General features: G+C 25.8%; 1 long non-coding RNA gene across 1 annotated transcript; it reads right to left on the reverse strand.

Annotated features, from left to right (window-relative positions):
* Positions 1–8,381: 8,381 nt before the first annotated feature.
* On the reverse strand, positions 8,382–10,177 carry LOC149031778 (uncharacterized). Its single transcript, XR_016177306.1, has 2 exons — positions 8,972–10,177; positions 8,382–8,708 (listed from the first exon to the last, which is right to left on the reverse strand). It is a non-coding gene; the product is annotated as an uncharacterized LOC149031778 (long non-coding RNA).
* Positions 10,178–10,239: the final 62 nt, after the last annotated feature.

Here is a 10,239-nt window from a genome sequence, read left to right on the forward strand (position 1 = left end):
GATTTCTTTCATCTCTTTTATATCAAATATATATTGCATATGAATGAAACTCGACACGACGTAATAATATTAATTACAATTAAATTCGATTAATTCAAATTAAAATTAAATCGTCAATAAATGAAACAAATCCTAATATCGTAATTAACAAAAGTAATATCATTTGATAAATATCATAGTGCATTTAAAAAACATATTCATAGAAATGTTACATAACACTGTCACAGTTACACGTACAATAATATACATAGAAATAATATTTCAATCGAACAGATCGAATAGAAGGAATCTTCGAAAAACTAGACGACCCTATCGACACCTCCCCCTTCCTCTACCCCATCCCCCTACCTCTCCCTCCCTCCCTCCCTCCTCTACCTTTCACCCAGTCTTTACATCTGTGCACACTCTCGTAGCAATTCATTCTCAGGTGGCCTTTTAACCCCGAGCCTTTTTTCACGCCAGCGGGTATCTACAAACCCCTCCATCCTCAAATCCCCAACCAACCCTTCGAGCCTTGACACCCCCCCCCCTCATTCCTCGTGTTCATTTTCTTCTACTCACGTTGTATACATATTTTCAGAAGGAACGACGAACGAAGGAATGAAGGAACGAACGAACGAACGAACGAAGGAACTAGCGAAATGGATCGTTGGGAATATAGGGTATATAGTATCTACATGCTGTAGGTACTTCATGCTAAAGGGTGGTGGATGAGAGAGGGGGATGAAAACGACACGCCAGCCCTCTTCAAATGTCAAAGGTTGCCGCGCAGCCTGGCTAAAAAGTGTATCCTCGTTTTCCATGAACCTATTCTATTCTACTATCAAAGCCAATGGCATTACTTCATTTTCTTTTTCTATCCTAACATGTTTATATTACTCTTTTTTTACTTGTTCATATTTTTTTAATTGTTTATCTCATAATTATTTCATTATTTTTATACTTGGATTATTATTATTATTGAATTTATATTTTATTGTAATTTTTCTTTTGTCCTACTAGGGTTATTTGATTGATACTTTTCTATTTTTTTTTTTGTTTGTTAATGATTTTTAGTATTATTTCTATCGAAATGTGAAAGGGATTTTATTTTATTTTATTTTATTTTATTTTAAACTTGACAGTATCATGGAATTGAAATATTATTCTATTTATAAAAATAATGTTATTATATTATTAATATGTTTGTTACCTTTATTTTTTTTTTTTTTAGTAACGTAACGTTCAATAATTCTCACATGTAATATTTCTATTAGATTGCTATCAGTATTTAATTATTTCAAAATAAATGCATTCGATACATCCGTCAATATTATTCAATCATAAATCATATATATATATATATATATATATATATATATATTATAACATTTGTAATCTTCTATAATAATAAATGATAATGTGATATTTAATTTATAAATATTAATCGTATATTTACATAGAAATTATATCGATTAATATTAAATCTTGAATTATTTTTTAATCATTCACATTCGATGCATATATTATTTATTAATAATTCATATTGTTAATCATTATTATACTTTTAAAGTGAACTTTTATTTTTGTTTTTTTTTTTGTTTTCTCGACTTGGTTTAATAAAACAATAATCTATAAACGTTTCATCGATAAAACGTAGATTATATTGAATATTGAGTTTCTCGAAATGGGTTTTTAAGAATACATGCTTTCATTTCCAGCGTTCTCGTTAAAAAGTGGCAAACAAACAAGAAACGTGGGAAGAAGGTTGGAACAAATGGGTTTTCCTGGACGATAATATATTTTCTATCATATACGATCGTCCTGTTCGTTTTCATTCGTTTCGTGCGCCAGACATACTGGCGCTATCATTTAATAGATACTAAACGAGGTATTTATGTGCTTTGTAAGTATGCGCCTTTTATATTAAAAAAAAAAAAAAAAAAGAAAAGAAACTCATATGAGAGTATGTATATGAACATATGATATAAATTTTTTTTTCTTTTTTTTTTGAAGTGAAAACTTCTTTAGAATTAGGGTGATTTGAAAATCGTGAAACGGAAGTACGTGAAACCGATAAAACATTAATTAATTAATTAATTAATTAATTAAATTCAATATATAATTTAATTCTATATTATTTAATTTTATATATTAATTAATTAATAATAAATTAATAAAATATATAATTAATAAATTATATATATATATATACAGTGTCACAATATGTTTGTCCAGATTTTTTCCAACTTAGCACATAGCACCATTTTAATCGTGATTTTTTTTGAAGTGAAAATTTCTTTAGAATGGGTGCGATTTGAAAAAATGTAACGCAGAGGTAGGCAGCGATGTAACGAAGCGGTAGATGGCGGTGTAACAGAGCAACGGGCGTCTATGAAACGACCAATATACTAAATAAGAAAAGATTCGTATATTCTTCTCATATAAAAGAAAATAAGAGTTGAAATTTAGAAAAATCATTATTTCTAATTGTAAAAATATTGATCGTACTATTTCAAATGTAACACATTGAGTATTATAAATAAGAAGTATTTATTTTTGATAAAAACAATGCATATATTCTCAAATGCAATGAATTTCATTTATAAGACGTATAATAGTATCTTAGAACGTTTAAAACATTATAGTTAGAGCAAATGTTTATACGCGTAACAGCCAGTAATAAGCAATGCTATAAATAGTGAAGCTAATTCATAAACATTTAGAAAAGGAGGCAACGTTCGTGGTTAAAATGTAAGTCCGTTATTCAAAATTTCGAAGAAAATACGGAAATTACGTAGAAAATTCTCGAATATTTTAAATTACGACGAATTGCGATGAATGAGAAATTAAAAAACCATTATATATATTTAGGTCAAGTTAATTTACTTTTTTATAGTTTTATTTGTACTTTTTTGTAAAGTACAATAAACTATTGGATATAAGATTCGTTGATCAGTCAATCGTTTAATAAGGAATATTTAATAATTTTAATTTTTTTTTTTTATATAAAAAAAGAAACCAATTTAATCTGATAATACACAATCTAAAAAATTATTACAATTACATTACTTAAACAGAACTTTGAGAAAGTTAATTAAAAAAAAAAAAAAAGAAAAAAAATGATTATTAAGTAGTATTTAATGAAAAATATCAAACGTCGAAGTAAAATACGATTTTCATTCGATTATATCGAAACAACTCTTTTGAAAGATCGGATTGATATATATATATATAACCTTTCACTTTCGAATATTATTCGATATTTTACTACGAAAATAATACTTTCTCTTTTTTTTTCTTTTTTTTTATAAATGATTATATATATATATATATATAATACCTTTCATCGATAAATTTGCCAATGTAGATAATAAATGATAACGTTATCATCGCTCTTACGTGAAGATTTACACCCACTCAGGTTCTTTTGTATCCCCCATTGGAAAATACGAATTACGATTGATGGAAATTCTGTCGAAGAAATCTAAATATATTTCAACATTCGTATCACGTAACTTGAAAGAAATATTAAGCAAAAGGTCTCGTGAAAAAATGTTAGAAGAAAAGAAAAGAACATTCGTGTATTTATTCGATTACAATATAAATCGATTTAACCTCGATTTGACCATTTGTCAAAATTTGAAACCAATTAAACATACATCAACGACAACATTGCAATTATCCACAAAGTGTAAATCAAATTCAAGATCAATAATCTCAAAGATTGTCATTAACAAAAATGATTTCGTTTATTTCAACACAATATTGTCATATTCCCTCGTTCCTGGTAATCCCTTAAAATTAAAAATTCAACAAAAGCAAATATTTAATAATAAATACAACATGGAAGAAAGTATTTGGCAAGAATGTATGAAACATTCGACAAATTCTTTATTCTTTTGGACGTTATCCAATCATTCGTGTAAGTCAATTTCAACGATGGAAAATAATCCTTGGCAAAAAGGTCACGTACTAAATACCATAAGATTTTATTCGACAAATGATAATTCTACTGACAAATCTACAATTAACGAATGCAAAAATACTAAATCAAAAACATCATCTACAAACAACAAAGATAACAATATGAATTTGATTGATGATGATGCATCTTGTACAACGAAATTTCATACAAAATCATCGTTGAAAAAGGAACATTGCGAAGATTCTACGAAAAACAATGCGAAGCAGGAACCAATCGAAAATAACATTTGTAAAAATGATATTCCAAAAGAAAAATATTGCGAGGAAACGACATATCAATCGGCTCCCAATTCCTCTGTAAAAGATATTTGTCCTATGGAATCCCATTCCGAATCATGTTCCCAATGTTCTACTGATCCTAATTTAACCAAAAACAAATATTTTATTTGTTCACCTCAAAAACCTATTCTTCCTTGTCCTCCACCAAAAGGTAATATTATTAATATAACAATTATTTTGTACAAATTGTGTACTTCGTTTTTTTTTATGATTTCATATATGAAATTGCGGGGATGGAAGATGGTGGTTGATACAAAATAAGAATTAATTTTTTAATCAAATCTTACAATAGTCCAATATTTTTTATACAGAATCGACAAAATTAAAATTATGGAGGTTCTTATCAATTTGCTCTTACGTATTACTTATTGTCGCGTCAGTGATCATTATACCAAAAGCGGAAGAAGAAAAAAGAAACCAAGACCGCCATATTACGATGTTCCATATATGTATCGACGAACAAAGGTATTTCGTTTTCTTTTTATATATAATATAAAATTATATTATAAAAAATATAATATATTATATTAAGTTATATATGTTATATATATTATATATGTTATGTTATATATGTTATAGTTTGTTATAATATAATTATATATAAAATAATTACATATATATTATATTATATATATAATATTATAATAACATATAATAATATTATACTATATATATATATAATAAATACTATAATACTATATATATATACTATATATAGTATTATATTATTATATGTTATTATGTTATATATGTTATAATATATGAATATTATATGTTCTAAGCGCGCGCATATATATTATATATTATATATTATATATTATATATTATATATTATATATTATATATTATATATTATATATTATATATTATATATTATATATATATTATAGTACGTCATTGTTGATACTCCTATGACCAAGTTATTGCGTTCCACGCATTTCAAAGTAGTAATCCCTTGTACACCCTCAACATTCCCGATAATCGATTAATGAAGCCCTACATGAAGGAACGCTTCGGTTAACCACACACCGATTAGCTATGAAATTATATATTTTCAATTTATTCCCTTTTTCATATTGACCTCGATCTATCTATCCATCATAAACAACTGTTTTCACAATAATTAATTAATTACTACTACCTGTGACATTTGAAATGTTAATATTATACAATATGTCAGCATTGAATTGCGCAATTCAGTTAAATCATGGAAGAAATCATTAATTTTCTTTCGAAATAACTCAACTCGTTTGAGAAAGCACATAATAATGGATTGTATTATACGCTACATATTTAAAAATAATCAGATTAAAAATTTAAATTTATAATTATTATAAATTATTTCGAAATTTAGCTGATCATTTTATGTATTGACAGATTTCACAAAATAACTTCAACGTGTATATATATATGTTCATTAATCTAACTTTTGATTTTTCACTTCTAAATGATATTATTCACGATTCGAAAATGACAAATCATATTTTTAACCTGTTTATGACAAATTAATCTATTTTATCTTTTTTTTTTTTTTTCATAAATATTTACTCTCGTTTCTATTCTTCTTTTTAATAACCAAGGACGAGTTTAAAGCCTGCGTCCCGATAATTATATCATCGTCGATATCAATTAACACGCTCCATTTTAACAGCCCTTTCCTTGGGGGGATGGTAATCACACACTATTTCACAATCCTAGAAGAAATCCTGTTCCACCGGACGGTTACGAAGTTGATGATTCGTAGGAAGATAAATCATTCGAATTAAAAACAAAAAAAAACAAAAAAAAACAAAAAAATATATAATTTGTTTTAAGTTTAAATATTGTAAGAATAAAGAATTAAAAAAGTAATCAATAAAAATGAAAAATATATCATTAGTTATATAAACGGTGATCAAATAATTAATATAAAGAATTATGATTAATAGAAAAACTCATAATGTAAAATATTCATAAATTATAATATTTATTCTTGGAAAAATAAATATATCTTCTTAATATATATATAAATTACGTGTCACGTTGTTTGTCCGCAATAGACTCCTAAACTACTGAACCGATTTTAATCAAATTTTACACACTTTGTGCAATTTCATCCAACTTGAAAGATAGGATAGTTTATATCTCAATTTATAATTGCAATATTATTTTATTGCAAATTGACTTAAAGACGTATGTGTATCGGACTGATTGTGAGTTATTCATGTATATGTGTTAGGTGTTAACGTGCACATATTCATTTATATACGCACATTTACATATGCAAAAAAAAAAATACATCACGATTCTTAGTCATTCTGTTTTTAAACACTCGATATTTTACAAGTGCCCAAGATCGTAGAGAATTATTTGTTGAGAGATATTTTTGAACATCTCTCATGATCATTTTATTTCCTCGTAAGATAAATATGATAAATATTCTTGAGTAATGATACAACTTAACTTTTACTCAGAAAAAATAAAAAAAAAATAAAATAAAACATAAAATAAGTTTCACATGTGACTCATTAAAAATGTCAATACTACTTATTTGAATAATGTTAATTTTTCTTATCCGTTTCTTTTTTTTTTTTCTTGTCTATAAATACTTACCTGATATGTTTTGAAATTAGATTTGTCTTTTTGAAAATCGAGACAAATTTATGATAATTAAAAATGAAAATAACGTAATAGAATATTAATATTAATAATAATAATAATAATAATAATAATAATAAATTGAAGGATTAAGAGAAATTTCATATAAATATTATAAAAAATATTTATTAATATTAATATAATATATTATATCAATTACGCACAAATGAAAAACGATTTATAATAATTTAGCATTAATTAGATGGTTCGGAAAGTCGTTTCATTTTTCTTTTGTAAAAAAAAAATGAAAGAATTAATTTTTGCTTCGAGGTTAAACCTAAACCTTTCAAGTGATCATAAATAGTTGAATTTGATAAATATAATCTCTCGATCGATCTCATGTGTTACTATTTGTCGGTTTGCATCTCAACTAATGTCATAATTGCGTTAACAAAAAATGAAACGATCTTTCTGAACCACTGAATAAATAGAAGATTATAATTAAGTTTTTATTTATGTAATATCTTAGTAATATATCTCTTGACTAAATTTACATATTATATAAGATATAAGATAGATTATTAAAATAACTTTTTTATTTGCCCAATCAAAATATCGTTTGACTTTGCATTTCGAAATACTTGAATAAATATGTTTTACCGGTGTTTTTTTTCTTTTTTTTTTTTTTTTTTTTTCATTTTACAAATCTTAGTAATATCTCGGATAGATGGAACGTATTTAACGCTTCTTTGGTTATTTCAATTTAGAAAATGAAATTTTTAAGATGGAACGTAGTTATGAAAATATAATTCTTGATATTCAATTACATCTTCACTTTCCATTTCAAATTTAACATTCCGGAATAATATTTTCCATTTCGTAGTATTTCATTTTATTTATTATTATATAATATGTTACACGTATATACAAATTTAATATTATGTATTTTTATTTGTTCATTTTGTTGTTGTTGTTGTTGTAAATAAATAAAGAGTAAAAAGAGTGTTGGATAAGTATAAGTACACAAGAGTAATAAAACATAGAATGAGTAAAAATATAGTATATATATATATATAAAGTAATGTCGTAATTTATCTTGTAGGAGATCATATAATACTTTTCTTTTTTATTTTTTTATCCTCCATTATCTTCATCCAAAAAAAACATGAGAGAAAAGAGAAAGAAATCTCCCAAATTTGGGCCACCGGATAAAAGATAGTCTAGTCCGGTTATTGAACATAATGAGAATGAATAATAATATGAACGTGTATTATATTCATAAATATATTCTAAATTTATAAATAAACATTTCAAATTAAATACAAAATATTTGATCATATTTTTATACATTTTTCATTAAAAAAAAAAATAAGTAAATATTCTTATGTAAATTTGATGTACTTATTCCGTTATGTGATTAGAATAATTGCATATTTCATGGAATAGAAAAAGAACTTTTATTGTTTAAGTAGCATGACAAAATTTTTCTATTTATTAAATTTACATTGAAAATTATTATTTCTCGAGATGATGATGATGATGATAGTGATAATAAATGAGAGAGAAAGATGGAAAGAAAGGAGGATTACATGTAAGTTGGAAGGAGAGAAATATTCTTAGAGTATGGAATAATCGAATTAGAAGGCAAGGCTGTCAGCAAGTTCTATCGAATCTGACCTTGTTTCGCACTCTTCTTCGTTATTCCCTTGATGCCGAAAAACAATTCGTACAAATTAAAAATCACAAAAATCAATGATTTCTTTATTATAATTATCCAAAAATAAATAATCCAAAAGGTTGTCCTTAAAATTAATAAGAAATCAAATATCGCAATTTTGGTCAGTTTGAAATTATTTAGTCATAGGTGGTCATTGAACTTGTCTCCGCTAAAAATAAAATTCATTTATAAATGTAGTCATATATAATAAATATTTGTTCTTCTAATTATAATATTCATAATCAAGAAATATTTTTATAATATTCATTATAAAAATTCAATCCAAATCCGATAACAAAAAAATGTTAATTGAAAATATTTCTCATTCGAAGTTAAATGAATGCAAAATAAAAAAAAGAACAAAAACCCATGTGATCACACAATTGTATACAAATTTGAAATCAAAACACGTTTAATATTTCTTTTACATACAGAACATAAATCTTTCGTAGGAAAAGTCCGATTGGCTTATCATTTCCGGTAAGAGAGAACTACCGGTTCTCTTTTCATTAAACGTTATCCTTGTAAAGTAACAGTTAACGCGTAGCCGGTCATTCCTATAATAATCCGGGGCCAGATTTTAGTTATCATTTTTTCCTCTCTTTTTTTACTTTGTTTTTTTTTCTGTTCTTTTTTTTTCTTGTCTTTTGTCTTTTGTTTCTTTTTTAACCATGTAAACGCGCAAACGCGTTACGTTTTCCAGCTCGATGGAGGGGCGACAATATGATTCGCGGCGCAGCTGGTTTCGCGTTCCTTCCTTCGTTTCCCGGTTTCGATCAATAGCTTAGGTCCCTAGGACGTGGTGAAGGTGGTTGTCCAGGCCAGTGGCGGAATCAGAACACAACTCTTCGACGAAGATGATGCACTTTCTAGAATAAATACCACAATCCTTGATCTATCGATTTTATTCAACGTACGTTCCATCATTTAATCCTTTCCTATTTCAAATATAAACATACTCTGTTAATCTTATCTTTTTTTTTGTTCATTATTTTTCTTATTAATTGTCGGTTTTTTTTTTTTTTATATTATTGCCATATAATTTGTGTTTTAATTTTAATAATAACGTATTGAATTTCATTCTTGTTGAATAGTACAGGTTTATGAAAGAGTTTGGATTGTTGAATAATTAAGTTACATTTAGAATATCAAATTTGATTAATTATTTAGGATTGATACCAAAGCCGTACATATTAATTAAGTATTTTTATCAAAATAAGATATTGACAACTGAAAACATATACGAGCAACATCGTACGAGTCGAGTCGAACACGAAAGGAATCCGTATAACGAAGGCAAACTTTCAATCGACTTCTTTCTTGATAATGATATTGTCAAGGGAAAAAGAAAAAAAAAGAAAATAAAAAGAAAATAAAAAGAAAATATTTCAATCTTATGAACGATTAATTTCATTTTGTAATCATCAAGATTAAAAGTAAATTAATATAATACGTTTAATTATAAAATTAAAAAAAAAAATATAAAACAAGAATGACAACAAAACTTGTTGTTAAAATCTGTAATAGTATTAATTGAAATGAAACTATTTCGTTGGAATGTTATTTTTAAAAATATATATACAATAAAATGAAATAAATAAATTCAATGTAACGCGAGTTACATAAAAACGCAATTAAAATTTGGCGCGCAGCCACGGCTAGTGACGGTACTGGTAGTTCGTGAAGACTCGTGATAGGTG

The sequence above is a fragment of the Polistes dominula genome, unplaced genomic scaffold (genome assembly GCF_049000335.1).
Source record: "Polistes dominula isolate Pdom_NZ unplaced genomic scaffold, Pdom_raw_medaka contig_16, whole genome shotgun sequence".
NCBI classification, from domain to species: domain Eukaryota; kingdom Metazoa; phylum Arthropoda; class Insecta; order Hymenoptera; family Vespidae; genus Polistes; species Polistes dominula.